This window comes from Mustela erminea, chromosome 2, assembly GCF_009829155.1.
Source record: "Mustela erminea isolate mMusErm1 chromosome 2, mMusErm1.Pri, whole genome shotgun sequence".
NCBI lineage: Eukaryota > Metazoa > Chordata > Mammalia > Carnivora > Mustelidae > Mustela > Mustela erminea.
Genome location: NC_045615.1, coordinates 101,887,060 through 101,899,323, shown reverse-complemented (window position 1 = coordinate 101,899,323; position 12,264 = coordinate 101,887,060). Strand labels below are relative to the sequence as shown.

Sequence of the window (12,264 nt, the reverse complement as noted above, 5' to 3'; positions counted from 1 at the left end):
GAGCAGGCCCACCACTGCCATTTCTACCTGTGCAACCTCAGGTAATTCCCTCATTCTGCAATACTGAGGTGGTGTGGGCCCAATGGGGGCGGGAAAGAAAGATGCTCCCGCCCCCATAGCCTATCCTGGGGCTCCTTTTGCTTCTTTGTGAGCACACCGCACTGTCAACCCCCCACCCTAGCAGGCAGGACCATGCAGGGCATCCGCAGGCAGATGTGCGTGTGGAAAACAAGGAGGACAATGCGAGATGGCCCCTGCAAAACTGAAACAAAGCCCTCCCCCGGCATCTATGTGAAGCACAAGCACCTTATGATGGGCCTGGGCAGCGGGGGTCACCCCGACAGAGGAACTCCAGAGCGCCCAGGGGTGAAGTGACTTGTTCCCTTAGTGGTTCCTGGCTGGATCGGGGATGAAACGCAGGTTCCCTCCCAGGCCTGGTAGGAAGTAGTGGAGATGGGGTACAGGACATAAGAAATGTGTGCAAAAAGAGGAGGGTTGTGCCACACCCTGAGGCAACTGCCCTAAGCTAATCTGAGCTTGAGGTCTTGCCCTCGACCAATCAGAACTGGCCATCATCTGCTCTTGCCCAATCAGAGCTGGCTGATCAGTTGGCTCTCAACCAATCAGAGCTGGCTTTGGGGAAGCTGCTGGGATGGGTCTCCAGCATTCAATTTGACTTTGCAAATTCTTCAGAGAACAGCAGCAAAATCCTGATGTGGTTATCACATGCAGGGATTGAAAAGGCTAGAGCCATCAGGTGGAGGTTTGTCTTAGTAGAGTGGCCGCTGCTTTCACTCCATCCCAGAGTGGTCATCTCAGCTGCTAGGCACCGGGCCAGACCGAGAACCCATCACTGCGAGCTCCCAGCTAGAGGTCCCACACAGCTCTCTTGGCAGGTGTGATGTCCACGGCGCCTCCTTCCTTAGATTCTTCAGAGAGCAATCACAGCCTTACGGACTGATTGGGTTTATGTTTTCTTTAGATGGTGTGGGTCTCTCCTTCCTCAGAATGAAAGCTGATATGGGCAGGGATCTTGCCCTACCTGCTCTTCATGGGGCCCTCATTCCTTCCAGGGACACACAAGAAGCCCTCAAATATGTAGTGTCATTGCCTGTCATCAGACGGGCTTCTTGTTTCAGAGGAGGAAACTGAAGCACAACAAAGTTGAATTAACTTGCCCAGGGCTGTCTACTTCACAGAAGGCACAGCCCCAGCCCCTGTAGCCCAGCCCCTGCCCTCAAGCACTGTCCAAAAGAAATACAATGGGAACCCGACCTGCAAATTTTGATTTTTTAATTTTTTAGTTGCCACATTAAAAAAAAAAAAAAAGAAACAAGTGAAATGAATTCATTTGGCCCAAAAGATCCAAATTTTAATGTGTAATCACTGTCACAGTTTTTCCTGAGATCTTTTTCACTCTCCCACTGATACAAAGTCTTGGAAATCCAGTGTGTATTTTTCACTCACCAGCCCAGATCAATTCAGAGGAGCCATGTTTCAGAGCTCAATGGTGCTGAGTGGCAGCGAGTGGACAGGGGCTCAGTGGCTAGTGGACGGGAGCTTGGCGGCCAGTCAACAGGAGCTCAGCTCCAGGAGCCTCCTGCCTACCACTGGGCAAGCAAGCGTATATATCCCTCAGCACATGGAGACTCATTCATAATCACTAGGACCACATCTCCAACTACCACCAGCAGCAGCGCCGGTTACAAACACCTACAGAATACTAATACGGCTCTGGGCAGTCTGCCCAGGTTACTTCTGAACTTGCACCAACCCCATGAGCTAGACCCTGGATGGTCTCCATGTGGACTGAAAAAGGAAGAGAGGCTCAGAAAGCTTAGGAGATGTGCTCTAGGTCTGGAGCTAGCAAGGTGCACTCAGGAAGTTAAGTTGCATCTGACTCAAGCAACACCAGCAATTATTTATTGAGCACCTGCTGCGTACCAATAGCCTGTGTTGAAAGATGAGCACAAATATACCAGGCAAGGTTCCTGCCCTCCTGGTGCTTTTGCCCTAGCTTACGGTGATGGGAGAATCACAACAGACAAGGAAAATCCCCTTCGGATGGTGATGATTTCAGAAGAAAACCGACTGCAGTAGGGGAGAATAACAGCAGAGGGGGGGTGGGCAGCTACCTGGAATGGACAGGGAAGACCTCTGCAAGGCGAGGAAATTTAAGCCGAGACATGAAGGATGAAAAGACCATAGTTCTGGTGAGGGCAGGGAAGAGCATGGCAGACAGCAGGCAGCAAACACAAACCTCAGAGCGGGAAGGATCCAGCATGTTCCAGGAAACAGTAGAAAGGCAACCGGGCCCCCATGCCAGCAGCTTCTCTGGAGCCATGGGGTGGGGGGCCCCCTGCCATTCCTCCTGTCTCAGGGCACTCCCACACCCCGGGCTTCGAAAATGAGAAGACAACAAACCATTCTCCAGATGTCAAGGACAAGTCAAGGCTGGAGGCTCCCAGCACAGTGCCCCGCATGGGGTCCACACCCAGGAGCATCTGCTGAGTGGCTGAATGATGCCTGGGCAGCGAGAGGAGAGTCGTGCCAGAAAGGAACCTGGGCAGCAGGGGCCCCAGGGAAGAACATTTTTAACACTTCAAGCCTTGCTTCAAACACCATGCACTCCAGCCAAAAAGTAGAAACCACCCAAACACCCATCAAGAGATGAATGGATAATAAAACATGGTCTAGCCACGCCACGAAATATTACTCACCTATAAGGTGCTACAGCACTGACACCCTCTACAACTGGGTGACCCTCGAGGACCTGATGCTGAGTGAAAGGAGCCGGTTGCAAGAGGCCACGTGTAATAGGATTCCATTGATACAAAATGTCCAGAATGGGCAAATCCTTAGAGATGCAAAGCAGACCACTGGCTGCCAGAGGCTGAGGGAGGGGGAAATGCCAAGGAGCTGCTTAATGGGGACAGGGCTTTCATTGCAGGCAAAGAACGTGTTTTGTAACTAGATGTTTGTTGGGAAAAATGTTTGGAACTAAATGTTTGGCCTTGGTCGTTCAACTTTGCAAAGGCGCTAAATGCCACCGAATGGTACGCTTTGAAATGGTTCATCTTAGGTTGTGCCGATTTCACCTTAATTTTTTTAAAAAGCGGGGGTGGGAGGGAGAGGCAGAGAACTCTTTCAACAGAAGAGTCAGGATGGCCGCCGTTGCACACATCCCTGCATCTCTGCAATCAGATAGGAGCGATGGGCCTCCAGAAGCAACCGCACAGAACAGAAGAGGAAAGGGGACAAAGGCTCCAAGGTTAGGGGAAGTGGACAGCTACCACACCAGATCACTCCTCGCCTCCACTCCCCATAGCTCAGGGTCCTCACAGGCTGCCCATCCTGCAAAGGAAGCAGGACACCGTTCAGTGGTGTGTCTCACCCCTCCAGCCCTGAGGAAGGGACCAGGGGCCAGGCCAGGGCTCCCAAATCAAAACAGAGCCAAGCTGGTGGCACTGGGGCCAGAAGGCCAAGCCACCACATCCCCTGACCTGGCACACACAAGAGTATTACTGCCACATGGGCAGCCCTTGGCAGTCTTGGGATGGTCGCATACAGAACCTCCTTTCATTCCCTGGTGTAGTCCTGCAGCCAAGTCTGGGCCCTGGGGTAGGAAGAACAGCAGGAGGCCGCATCCACCCAGCATCTGGGTACTCTGAGGTCTAGGTGGGAGCTGCAAGACACGTGATGGGTCCTGGGGATGCTTCCAGTACCTTGGAAAGGATAAAGGGGACACCACGGGCCTCCCAGAAAGGACAGACCTGATACCCCGTTAAGATGTGGCTGCTCAAGGGAACAGCATCCTACCCACCATCTGCCACGTGAGCTGGGCCTTCACCTCTGCTCTTTATTTCGTCCCCTTCCACCTGATCTGCGGGGAGAGGGACTGGGGCTGTCCCTATTTCACAAAGGAGGCGGGCTTGTCCACCATCAGCTGGCAAGTGGCAGAGCCAGCATTCGAACGCAAAGCTGCCATCAAAAGCCTCCCGCGCTAAATTATGATGCCGCTGACATTTGCCTTTTCCCTACAAAATTCCTACAAGGCAGCATGGGGTCACAGGTTAAGAGCGGGGACTGCCAGTCTGGGACGACGGGAACATTCTGGACTTAGATGGGGACAGTTACTCAACAATGTGAACACACTTAACTGCCACTGAGCAGTGTACTTAAATATGGTTACCGTGATAACCATTATTAAATATTATATATACATGTAACACAAAGATGTTTTAAGAAATGATCAGGTACCAGGTCATTAAGAAACTGTCAACAGGGGCACCCGGGTGCTCAGTTGGTTAAGCAACCGACTCTTGCTTTGGGCTCAGAGCATGATCTCAGGGTCCTAGGATAGAGCCCTGCTCCACACTCATCAGGGGATGGCTTGAGAGTCTCTCTCCCTCTCCCTCTCTTGCCTTCTGCCCCTCCCCCGCCCCGCTCACACAAGCACTCTCTTTTGGTCTCTCTAAAATAAATATTTTCTTAAAAAAAGAAACTGTCAGTAAATTTTTAAAAATAGATATCATACAGAACATATTCTCTAAACATGGCAAAATTCAATTAGAAGCTAATTAAAGGGGCACCTGGGTGGCTCAGTGGGTTAAGCCTCTGCCTTCAGCTCAGGTCATGATCTCAGGGTCTTGGGATCAAGCCCTGCATCAGGCTCTCTGCTCAGCAGGGAGCCTGCTTCCCCCCGCCCTCTGCCTGCCTCTCCGCCTACTTGTGATCTCTGTCAAATAAATAAAATCTTTTTTTAAAAAGAAGTTAATTAAAAATATATAAATCCTCCCCCCAAAAAATAATAAAGTGGACTGCTTGGGTGCAGTCCCTGCTCCCCACTTATGAGCTCTGTGACCCCCGCAGTGGGCTTCAGAGGCTGTCTGTACCCATCTGTAAAGTGACAAACGCAAGGCACCTCCCTCTAGGCTTGTGTCCGTAACTGAATGAACCCAAATGGGGACAGCACAGACTGGGCAGGCAGAAAACTCCCAGCTGCAAAGGGCCAGGTAGTGTTTCTGGCTTTACAGGTGATGGCCACAGTGGTGAAACTCTGCCAACACAGCAGGAAAGCAGCCACAGCAACAGGTGCGCCAGTGGGCGTGGCTGGGTGCCAATAAAACTTTATTTACAGAAGTGGGCATCGCACTAATAGGGTTGCCACTTGCCGACCTCTGGCACATACCCTGGCCCTTGGTAGGTGCTTAACAAACGTTAACCGCTACAATTAAGAAAAATGGCATTTAACTCGATTCATTTCTAGAGATGAGTGAGAGGTAAAATACTTCCTGTTGCAGTGGCAAAAATAAACAGTAATACCGAAGACGAGAGCGAGCCTCCATGCCCTCTGGGGCTCCTCTCTGTAAGCTCTTCCCCTCCCACCTCCTACAGGAGGGGCTCCTCACAGCGTGAGGCTCCCAGCGCCCCACCCCCTTGTTCCTGCCCCTCCACGCTGGCCCAAGGTTCCTGGGCTGTCCACCTGGCCTTCCAAAGGCCAGAGCAAAGAAAACATTTTTTTTAAAGATTTTATTTTATTTGATAGAGAGAGATCACAAGTAGGCAGAGAGGCAGGCAGAGAAAGAGGGGGAAGCAGGCTCCCCGCTAAGCAGAGAGCGCGATGCGGGGCTCGATCCCAGGACCCTGAGATCATGACCTGAGCCAAAGGCAGAGGCTTTAACCCACTGAGCCACCCAGGCGCCCCAAGAAAGCATTTTCTGACAGTGTTCTGGGCTAGAAGGACAATGACAAACAAGGTCCCACTGCTGACCGGCCCTGGAGTACCTTTCCTGAGCCTCGGATTACAGCAGCACTAATGGCTTCTACTGGCTTCAAGGTAACCGATTTCAATCAAAAGCACAGAGAAGCATCCTCTGATTGATTCCTCACATGGGCCCTGTAGGAAGGTCGACTTTCCATTACAGGGATCAGCATGTTCCACAGAGCAACACCTAAGTTCTGGAGCATAGGCGCTACCCCCTCCCCTCCTCTGCCCCACCCTGGTGAGTTCTGCCTCTGCCTCCCTCCACCTCCACCTCCAAGCTCAGTCCCTGTTTGTCAGGTGCCCACATAAGCCCTTCCCTAGAGAGGTGCTGTGCAGCTTCAGTGAGAGAGAATTCCCAGAAGGAGTGGGAGTTTAAGCAACGATAGCTCTATTCCTCATGTGAGCATCCCAGGAAAAGGACCCGGGCATTGAACTTGCCCAAGGAGGTCGGAGCTGGTCCTCAGTGCAGCCCCTCCCACCCAGGCCAGTTCCAGCCCTGTTCCTTCACAGCTCAGCTCACCTAGCTGGTGCTGATGGTTTGTTCCTTTAAGGGGGTAAGAGTCTTCCTAGGAACTGGGTGGAAATCCCTGTCACCACTGAGCAAGAAAGAAGCCCAGATGACAGAAGCATCAAAGGAGATGCTCGAGGCAGGTGGGTGGCCTTCGCTAGTGCACGCTGAGCTCAGGACTCCTTCCCACAGCCCTCAGCACCTTCTCCCACAAGCATGCACAATTCCCAGGAGCCAGCACACACCCGCTCCCTCCATCACTCACTCCCATTTATGGAATGTGTAGCTTATTGGCTTGAGGTTGTTAGCTAGGGAGGGACACTGAGGGCTTCTGCTCTGGGTGGTTGCTCTGGGACAAAACGAAAGGACTGACTTTTGAAACACACACACCCCCATCACCATGACCGCTTATTCAGTGGTGCCTGTGCCCAGAGACGACACTCGGATACCCACACCAGCCATGCCAGAGAGACCACTGTTCCCATTCTTCAGGAAATGGGAGGCTCAGAAAGGTTAATCCTATGGCCCAAGATCACACAGCCTTAAGGGATAGGACAAAGGTGAATCGACTTCAGAAGACAGGCAAAATGGCCTAAACACCCCAAGGAGACCAAGCAAGGAGACCCAGAACACGGTGCAGTCATCACCAATCTTTCTGCGGGAGGCACCCCATTTGGATTACAAAACCCAGGTGGGAGGCACTGCCTTAGCCTCAGCCGGGAGAGGGGCAGGGCCCTGGTGGGCACCAGGCAGTTCCCCAGAGCCTGCAGAGAGGCAGGGTCTCATTCTCATGCCTTGCTCAGCAATTGTTCCTTCTGTCGCTCCTCTCCCAGACCCAACCAACCCTCTACACCAAAAGGCCTCCATCCTGGCTCCTCACCGTGAAACCTCTGGCTAGGCCAAGCAGAGACCGTCAAGCTCTGTCCCTCCCTATGCACATCCCTCTTATAGCGCTGGCATGATTGATGTGGGCGTGACTGCCTCCCCAGGAAGGTGGAACCCCCCCTCCAAGTGGGGCTCCCCCTCAGACCTCAATGTGACCCCACTCTCCAGTGGCCAAGGTCTGCTTAGGGAAAAACCACACACCCACGAAACTATACATGGATAAATGTTCTAAAAGAGCACAGATGAGAGAACCCACAATCTATCCGGCAAAGTCAGGAAACACCACCAAGACTTCACAGGAGACCTGGGCCTTGACATATGACTAGTTCTCCAGGCAGACGAAAGAGGGCACATCTCCCAGGAAAACCAAAAACCAAAACTGAAACCAAACAAAACCACAGTATGTGGGGAGAAGCCTAAGTGAGAAGACAGGCCTGGCAAACACAGAGGAAGCACATGAGGCTGAGACAGTGGGGCAAGAGAGAGAGGTGGGCCAGGGAAACCAGAATGCGAAGAACGTGTGAGGTCACAGAAGCAGCTAAGGATGGTTTGCGAAGGACAATGGCAATGATCGCATTTGTTGGGCCCACACCCTGACCCTTCGAGAGACTTCTCACGGGACAAGTCTCAAGGTGGGAGTTACCGCCATGCTCTGGAGAGATGCTCGCCATTACAGACCACGTGCAGTCATGCCCTCTCATGTTGGGCAAGCATCGGAGAGGGGTCCTGACCACCCCATGCCATCCCCAAACCTCCTTATCCATTGGCTCATGGAAGTGCCACCCACCTGCCCAAGGTCTGGAGGAGAAGCCAGCATCTCCAAAGACCCACCCTATACCTGCTGGTCACTCAGTTAGCAGGAAGAGCCCCTCTCAGGTAGGATATGTACTGTGACCCAAGCCCTATGTGAAGGGCCAAGGCTTCCCCTGGGCTTCAAAATCTCCTAATCTGGCCTGGGAGGCCAAGACCATCAGAAAGGATAACAGTGAGTCCCATTCTGCCAGACATAGAAGCTCAGGCAGTGCAAGGGGTTCTCTCTGACCTTCATGGAGAAGGAGCTGGCCAGTAGAAGGAAGGGCGTTCCCAAAGAGGGAACAGCACAAGCAAAGGCCAAGGACGTGTGCCTGTGAGTGTGCGTGGAAAGGGTGGGGGTGGGGGAGGACCAGCAGTTAGATACAGTATCTCTACAGTCTAAAGAGCCGGGCAGAGGCTGGCAGAGAGCCCAGGCAGGCCAAGCCATCAGGAGAAAGGCAGACTACGGTGTGTGGGGAGGGGTGGTGGTGTATTGGGGGGTGCGGGCGGGTGCTTCTAGGGCTATGCGAAAGACTCCAGCCTGGCAAGCGTCCTCCATCAGGGATGACGAGGCTGGATCGTCAAGAGCTCGCAGCAGGGAAGGTGGAGTGATGGAGTGAGGGGGCAGGCGGCTGGGGACGAGGGCATGGGCACTAAGGCAGGGCGTCCAGGAAAGGTGCCCGGTCCCCCGGAGCCAATCCTTGTGCGCCATCTCCAGAGGCTGCGTGCGCCCAGGGCGCGCCGGCGGGGCAGCAGGGTGGGTACCAGCCTTTCTTCCCAGCGCTACAGCCTCCTCCCGGAGCCCACGTGGGCGGAGCAGCGCGGGGGTGTGCGTGGCAGCGGCCGCAGCAGCGGGTGCTTTGCGTGGGGCGGGGGTGCAGGCAGGGCGGCCCCTCCCGGCCCCCTGCCGCCCCGGAGCGGCCCGAGCTCCAACCTCTGCGCCACCTTGGCCCGGACCTGGGGGTACCCTGACTTACTCAGTGGGTAGGACTCCGAGGGAACCGGGCGGCCACGCCCCCCGCGCCACTCCCTGGAGGCAGCCGGTGGGTTCCCCCTCCCCCTTCTTGGCTCGAGGGCGGAATGGGGAGAGAAGTGGAAATAGGGGTGTCGTAAGGAAGAGAGGGGGGCTGGGGCAGTACGGGGAGGGGGCCTATGAGGGAGGCGACGCAGAGTCCTCTTGCTGGGAGACGCTGCAGGGGGATTTGGAGGGGAATGGGGGATGGGAACCGAAGGGTGGGGGACCACGGAGGTGAGACGCGAGAGCGGCAGGGGATCTGGAGGGGCGCGAAGGCTAGAAGAAGGGGAGGTGGGCGATGGGGCGGGGCGGCACCGGTCATCGCGTCCCCTGCCGCGGGGTCCGCCCATCGGTCGCTGGGTCCGCGGGCGCCCTTCGGCCAGGGCGCGCCTCCCGCCACCCCCCGCAGGCGCACCTGTACCCACCTGCTCGGCGCTCAGGCCCGAGCCGGGCAGCAGCTGCGGACGTAGCGAGCGCAGCCCCGCGCCGCATCCTCCGGCCGCCCCCTCCCCGCCCCGAGCTTACGCTGCCGCCGCCCCCGCCTTAAAAAGGACAAAACGGAACAGAAAAAGGTTGCGTGCAAAAAAAAAGAAAGAAAGAAAGAAAGAAAGAAAAATCGTAATAAGCAACCGAGGAATACGGATAGATGCGCGCGCGCGGCTCTGCGGGGCGGGGGTCGAGGTGCGGCGGCGCCGGTGACGGCGCTCGGGGCAGCCGGCAGCGCGTGCCGCACGCTCCCGGCTGCAGCGCCTGCTACCGCCCGGCGCCCGGCTCACGGCGAGGCCCCGCCCCTCCCCCGGGTATCCCCTCCGACTGGCCCGTCCTCCTGCCAGTCAGGGGGGAAGGCGCGGCGCTCGCCCCGCCCCCGCCCGGGGCCGAGGCCGGGAGCGGTTAGGCGGCAGCCGGAGGAGGTGTGGGGAGGCCTGAGCGTGCGCACTTGGCCGCGCGGCCAGCGCCGGGGAAGGGCTGGGGTCCAGCGGCTGAGCGCCGGGTATCACGCGGGGTCGTGGCTCCCGCTGGGTCGGAGCTGCCTTGGACCAGGAGGAGTTTGCCGGCTGCAGTTGGGGCTAAAGTCCCCAGGAGGCTCATCCCTGCCCTTACCTGGGACTGTGACCATCCTAGGCCATTGGTGGTCAGGGAAGACATAACTGCCGAGGGACCTGTATTCTACCCTTTGTGCCGACTGCAATCTCAGGGTCACAGGTTAAAGGAAATGTTGGAAAGTGACACAGCCAGCAAGTGGCGGAGCCAGGAGTCTTACCACTAGGCAAAAAAAAAAAAAAAAAAGAAAAAAAAATCCTGTCACCAAAAAATAGTGGAATGAATGATATGATATCTAGTAGAGGCTTGAAGGAAGGGTAGAATTTAGCGAGGCAAAGATCCATTCTTTCAGTGCCGTTCCACAAATATTGCTTGGGCACCTACTATGTACCAGGGACCCCTTAAGATCTAGGGATACTGCAGTGAACGGCAAGAAGGCCCCCGCCCTCCTGGATTTTATATTCCAGCAAAGGAAGGGAAAAGCATTAACATAGCATCTTGACTGGAGGAAAACGTGGCATATTTGAGAATCTAAAGAAGAGGGGGTATCTCTGGGCTACAGAGAGGTTGAGGAGGAGAATGGTGAGGATGGGGTGGGCAGGGGGAACAGGGGCCAGGATGTGTAAGACCTCTAGGCTGTGGGAAAGACTTCGGGGTTGATCCTGAGACTATCTCACGAGGGAAGGTGGTCTGTGGGACCACTGTCGGGTGTGCGTATTTGAAACGTCCTGGTCTACTTCTTCTGCCTCTGGACCACCCAAGAGGCAAATACCATCACTTTCTCCTCACTAGGGATCAGGAGGCCCTGGGGCCCAGAACACATAGCAAGCGGCAACAGGGGAACCAAGAGTCTGACTGTCTCCAAAGCAGCCCTCCAGGTATCATGGGACCCATGGTCTGTGAGCCCAGGCTAAAGCTGCCATCCCCTCGACAGGCCATCCACGTTTGAGGGTCTTGGGGAAGGGCTTCCTGTCGCTTTCCAGAGCAGTAGTTACTGCCCGCTAACCCCCTCTGATTGGGCCAGGCTGTCTGGGGCTAGAGTAGGGGGTGGGGGGTATCCTAACTTGGCCACTTACTAGTTGGTGGCCTTAGGCAAGTTATTGAGGCTTTGCTTTTCTCAGTTTCCTTATCTGTAAAATGGAGCTTAGAATAGTAACAATCTTATGGGTTTGAGTGAGGATTAAATTAGTTAGTATATATGGATCTGTGTTATTTTCTGAAGGCTGTCATCAAACACTATCACAGACCAGGAGGCTTAAAACAACAGAAAGTTACACTCTCTTTTTTTTTTTTTAAGATTTTATTTATTTATTTGACAGAGATCACAAGTAGGCAGAGAAGCAGGCAGAGAGAGAGGAGGAAGCAGGCTCCCCGCTGAGCAGAGAGAGCCTGATGCGGGGCTCGATCCCAGGACCCTGAGATCATGACCTGAGCTGAAGGCAGTGGCTTAGTCCACTGAGCCAGGCAGGCGCCCCTTAGGCCTCTTCTTTTATAAAGACTCTGGTCTGCGGGTGTGGGATCCACTGAGCTAATCCAGGATTATCTCACTTCAAGATCCTTAACTTAACCACATGTACAAAGATGCTTTGGCCAAATAAGACCACATTTACAGGTTCCAGGATGTTATTGTAAATGATACCATTATTTAACTACAATTGTGATCATTCTTAAGGAGGGGGGAAAGGTACGAGGAGATCACATCCTGTGGAACCTGGCTTGATCCTCGGGCCTGGCCTTTGCTGAAGAAGTCAGCCCTGAGTATTCGATGGCTGGATGAAGAGGAAGAGGGAACATTCCAGGGAGAGCAAGCAGTAGCACGAATGCCCTGAGTATGGGCTTAACCTTCTAGCGGGAAGGGAGCCATCAAGGGTTCTTGAGGAAATACATGAGGGACAGGATTAAAGGAGGCATGGTCCCGTGTAGAAGGGCAGACAGACCCCACTAGCCCCATCAGTCGTTCCCCAGACATAAGCAGGCATCCACTGGGCACTGGTGCTTTCCCCAGGCAGCAGGGAAGTGGCCGGAAACAGCTCGTCTCTGCCTAGTGGCTCATGGGTCAGTGGGAGAGACCACAGTGGATCATTATGATGGGGTAGTCCAGGCAATAGGAGTGTAGGGGGAGGAACTCCGAGGACCACTTCAGGGACTCAGGAGAGGATTTCTGGAGAAGACTCTTGCCCTAAGGTTAGACAAGGGGGGGAGGATGCAGGCCTTCCAGGCAGAGGGAAGAGCAGGTGCAGAGAGACCATGGAGGGA

The 12,264-nt window shown here is 54.7% G+C and overlaps 1 protein-coding gene across 5 annotated transcripts in view; it reads right to left on the bottom strand.

Annotated features, from left to right (window-relative positions):
* The window catches only part of JAKMIP1 (janus kinase and microtubule interacting protein 1), a 129,303-nt gene extending 119,586 nt beyond the window's left edge, over window positions 1–9,717 (bottom strand). For all 5 annotated transcript variants that reach the window (XM_032333786.1, XM_032333784.1, XM_032333787.1 and 2 more), the window contains exon 1: window positions 9,393–9,717. The gene's annotated coding sequence lies outside the window, so the exon portion shown is untranslated. The remainder of the gene's footprint in view (window positions 1–9,392) is intronic.
* Between the last annotated feature and the right edge of the window lie 2,547 nt (window positions 9,718–12,264).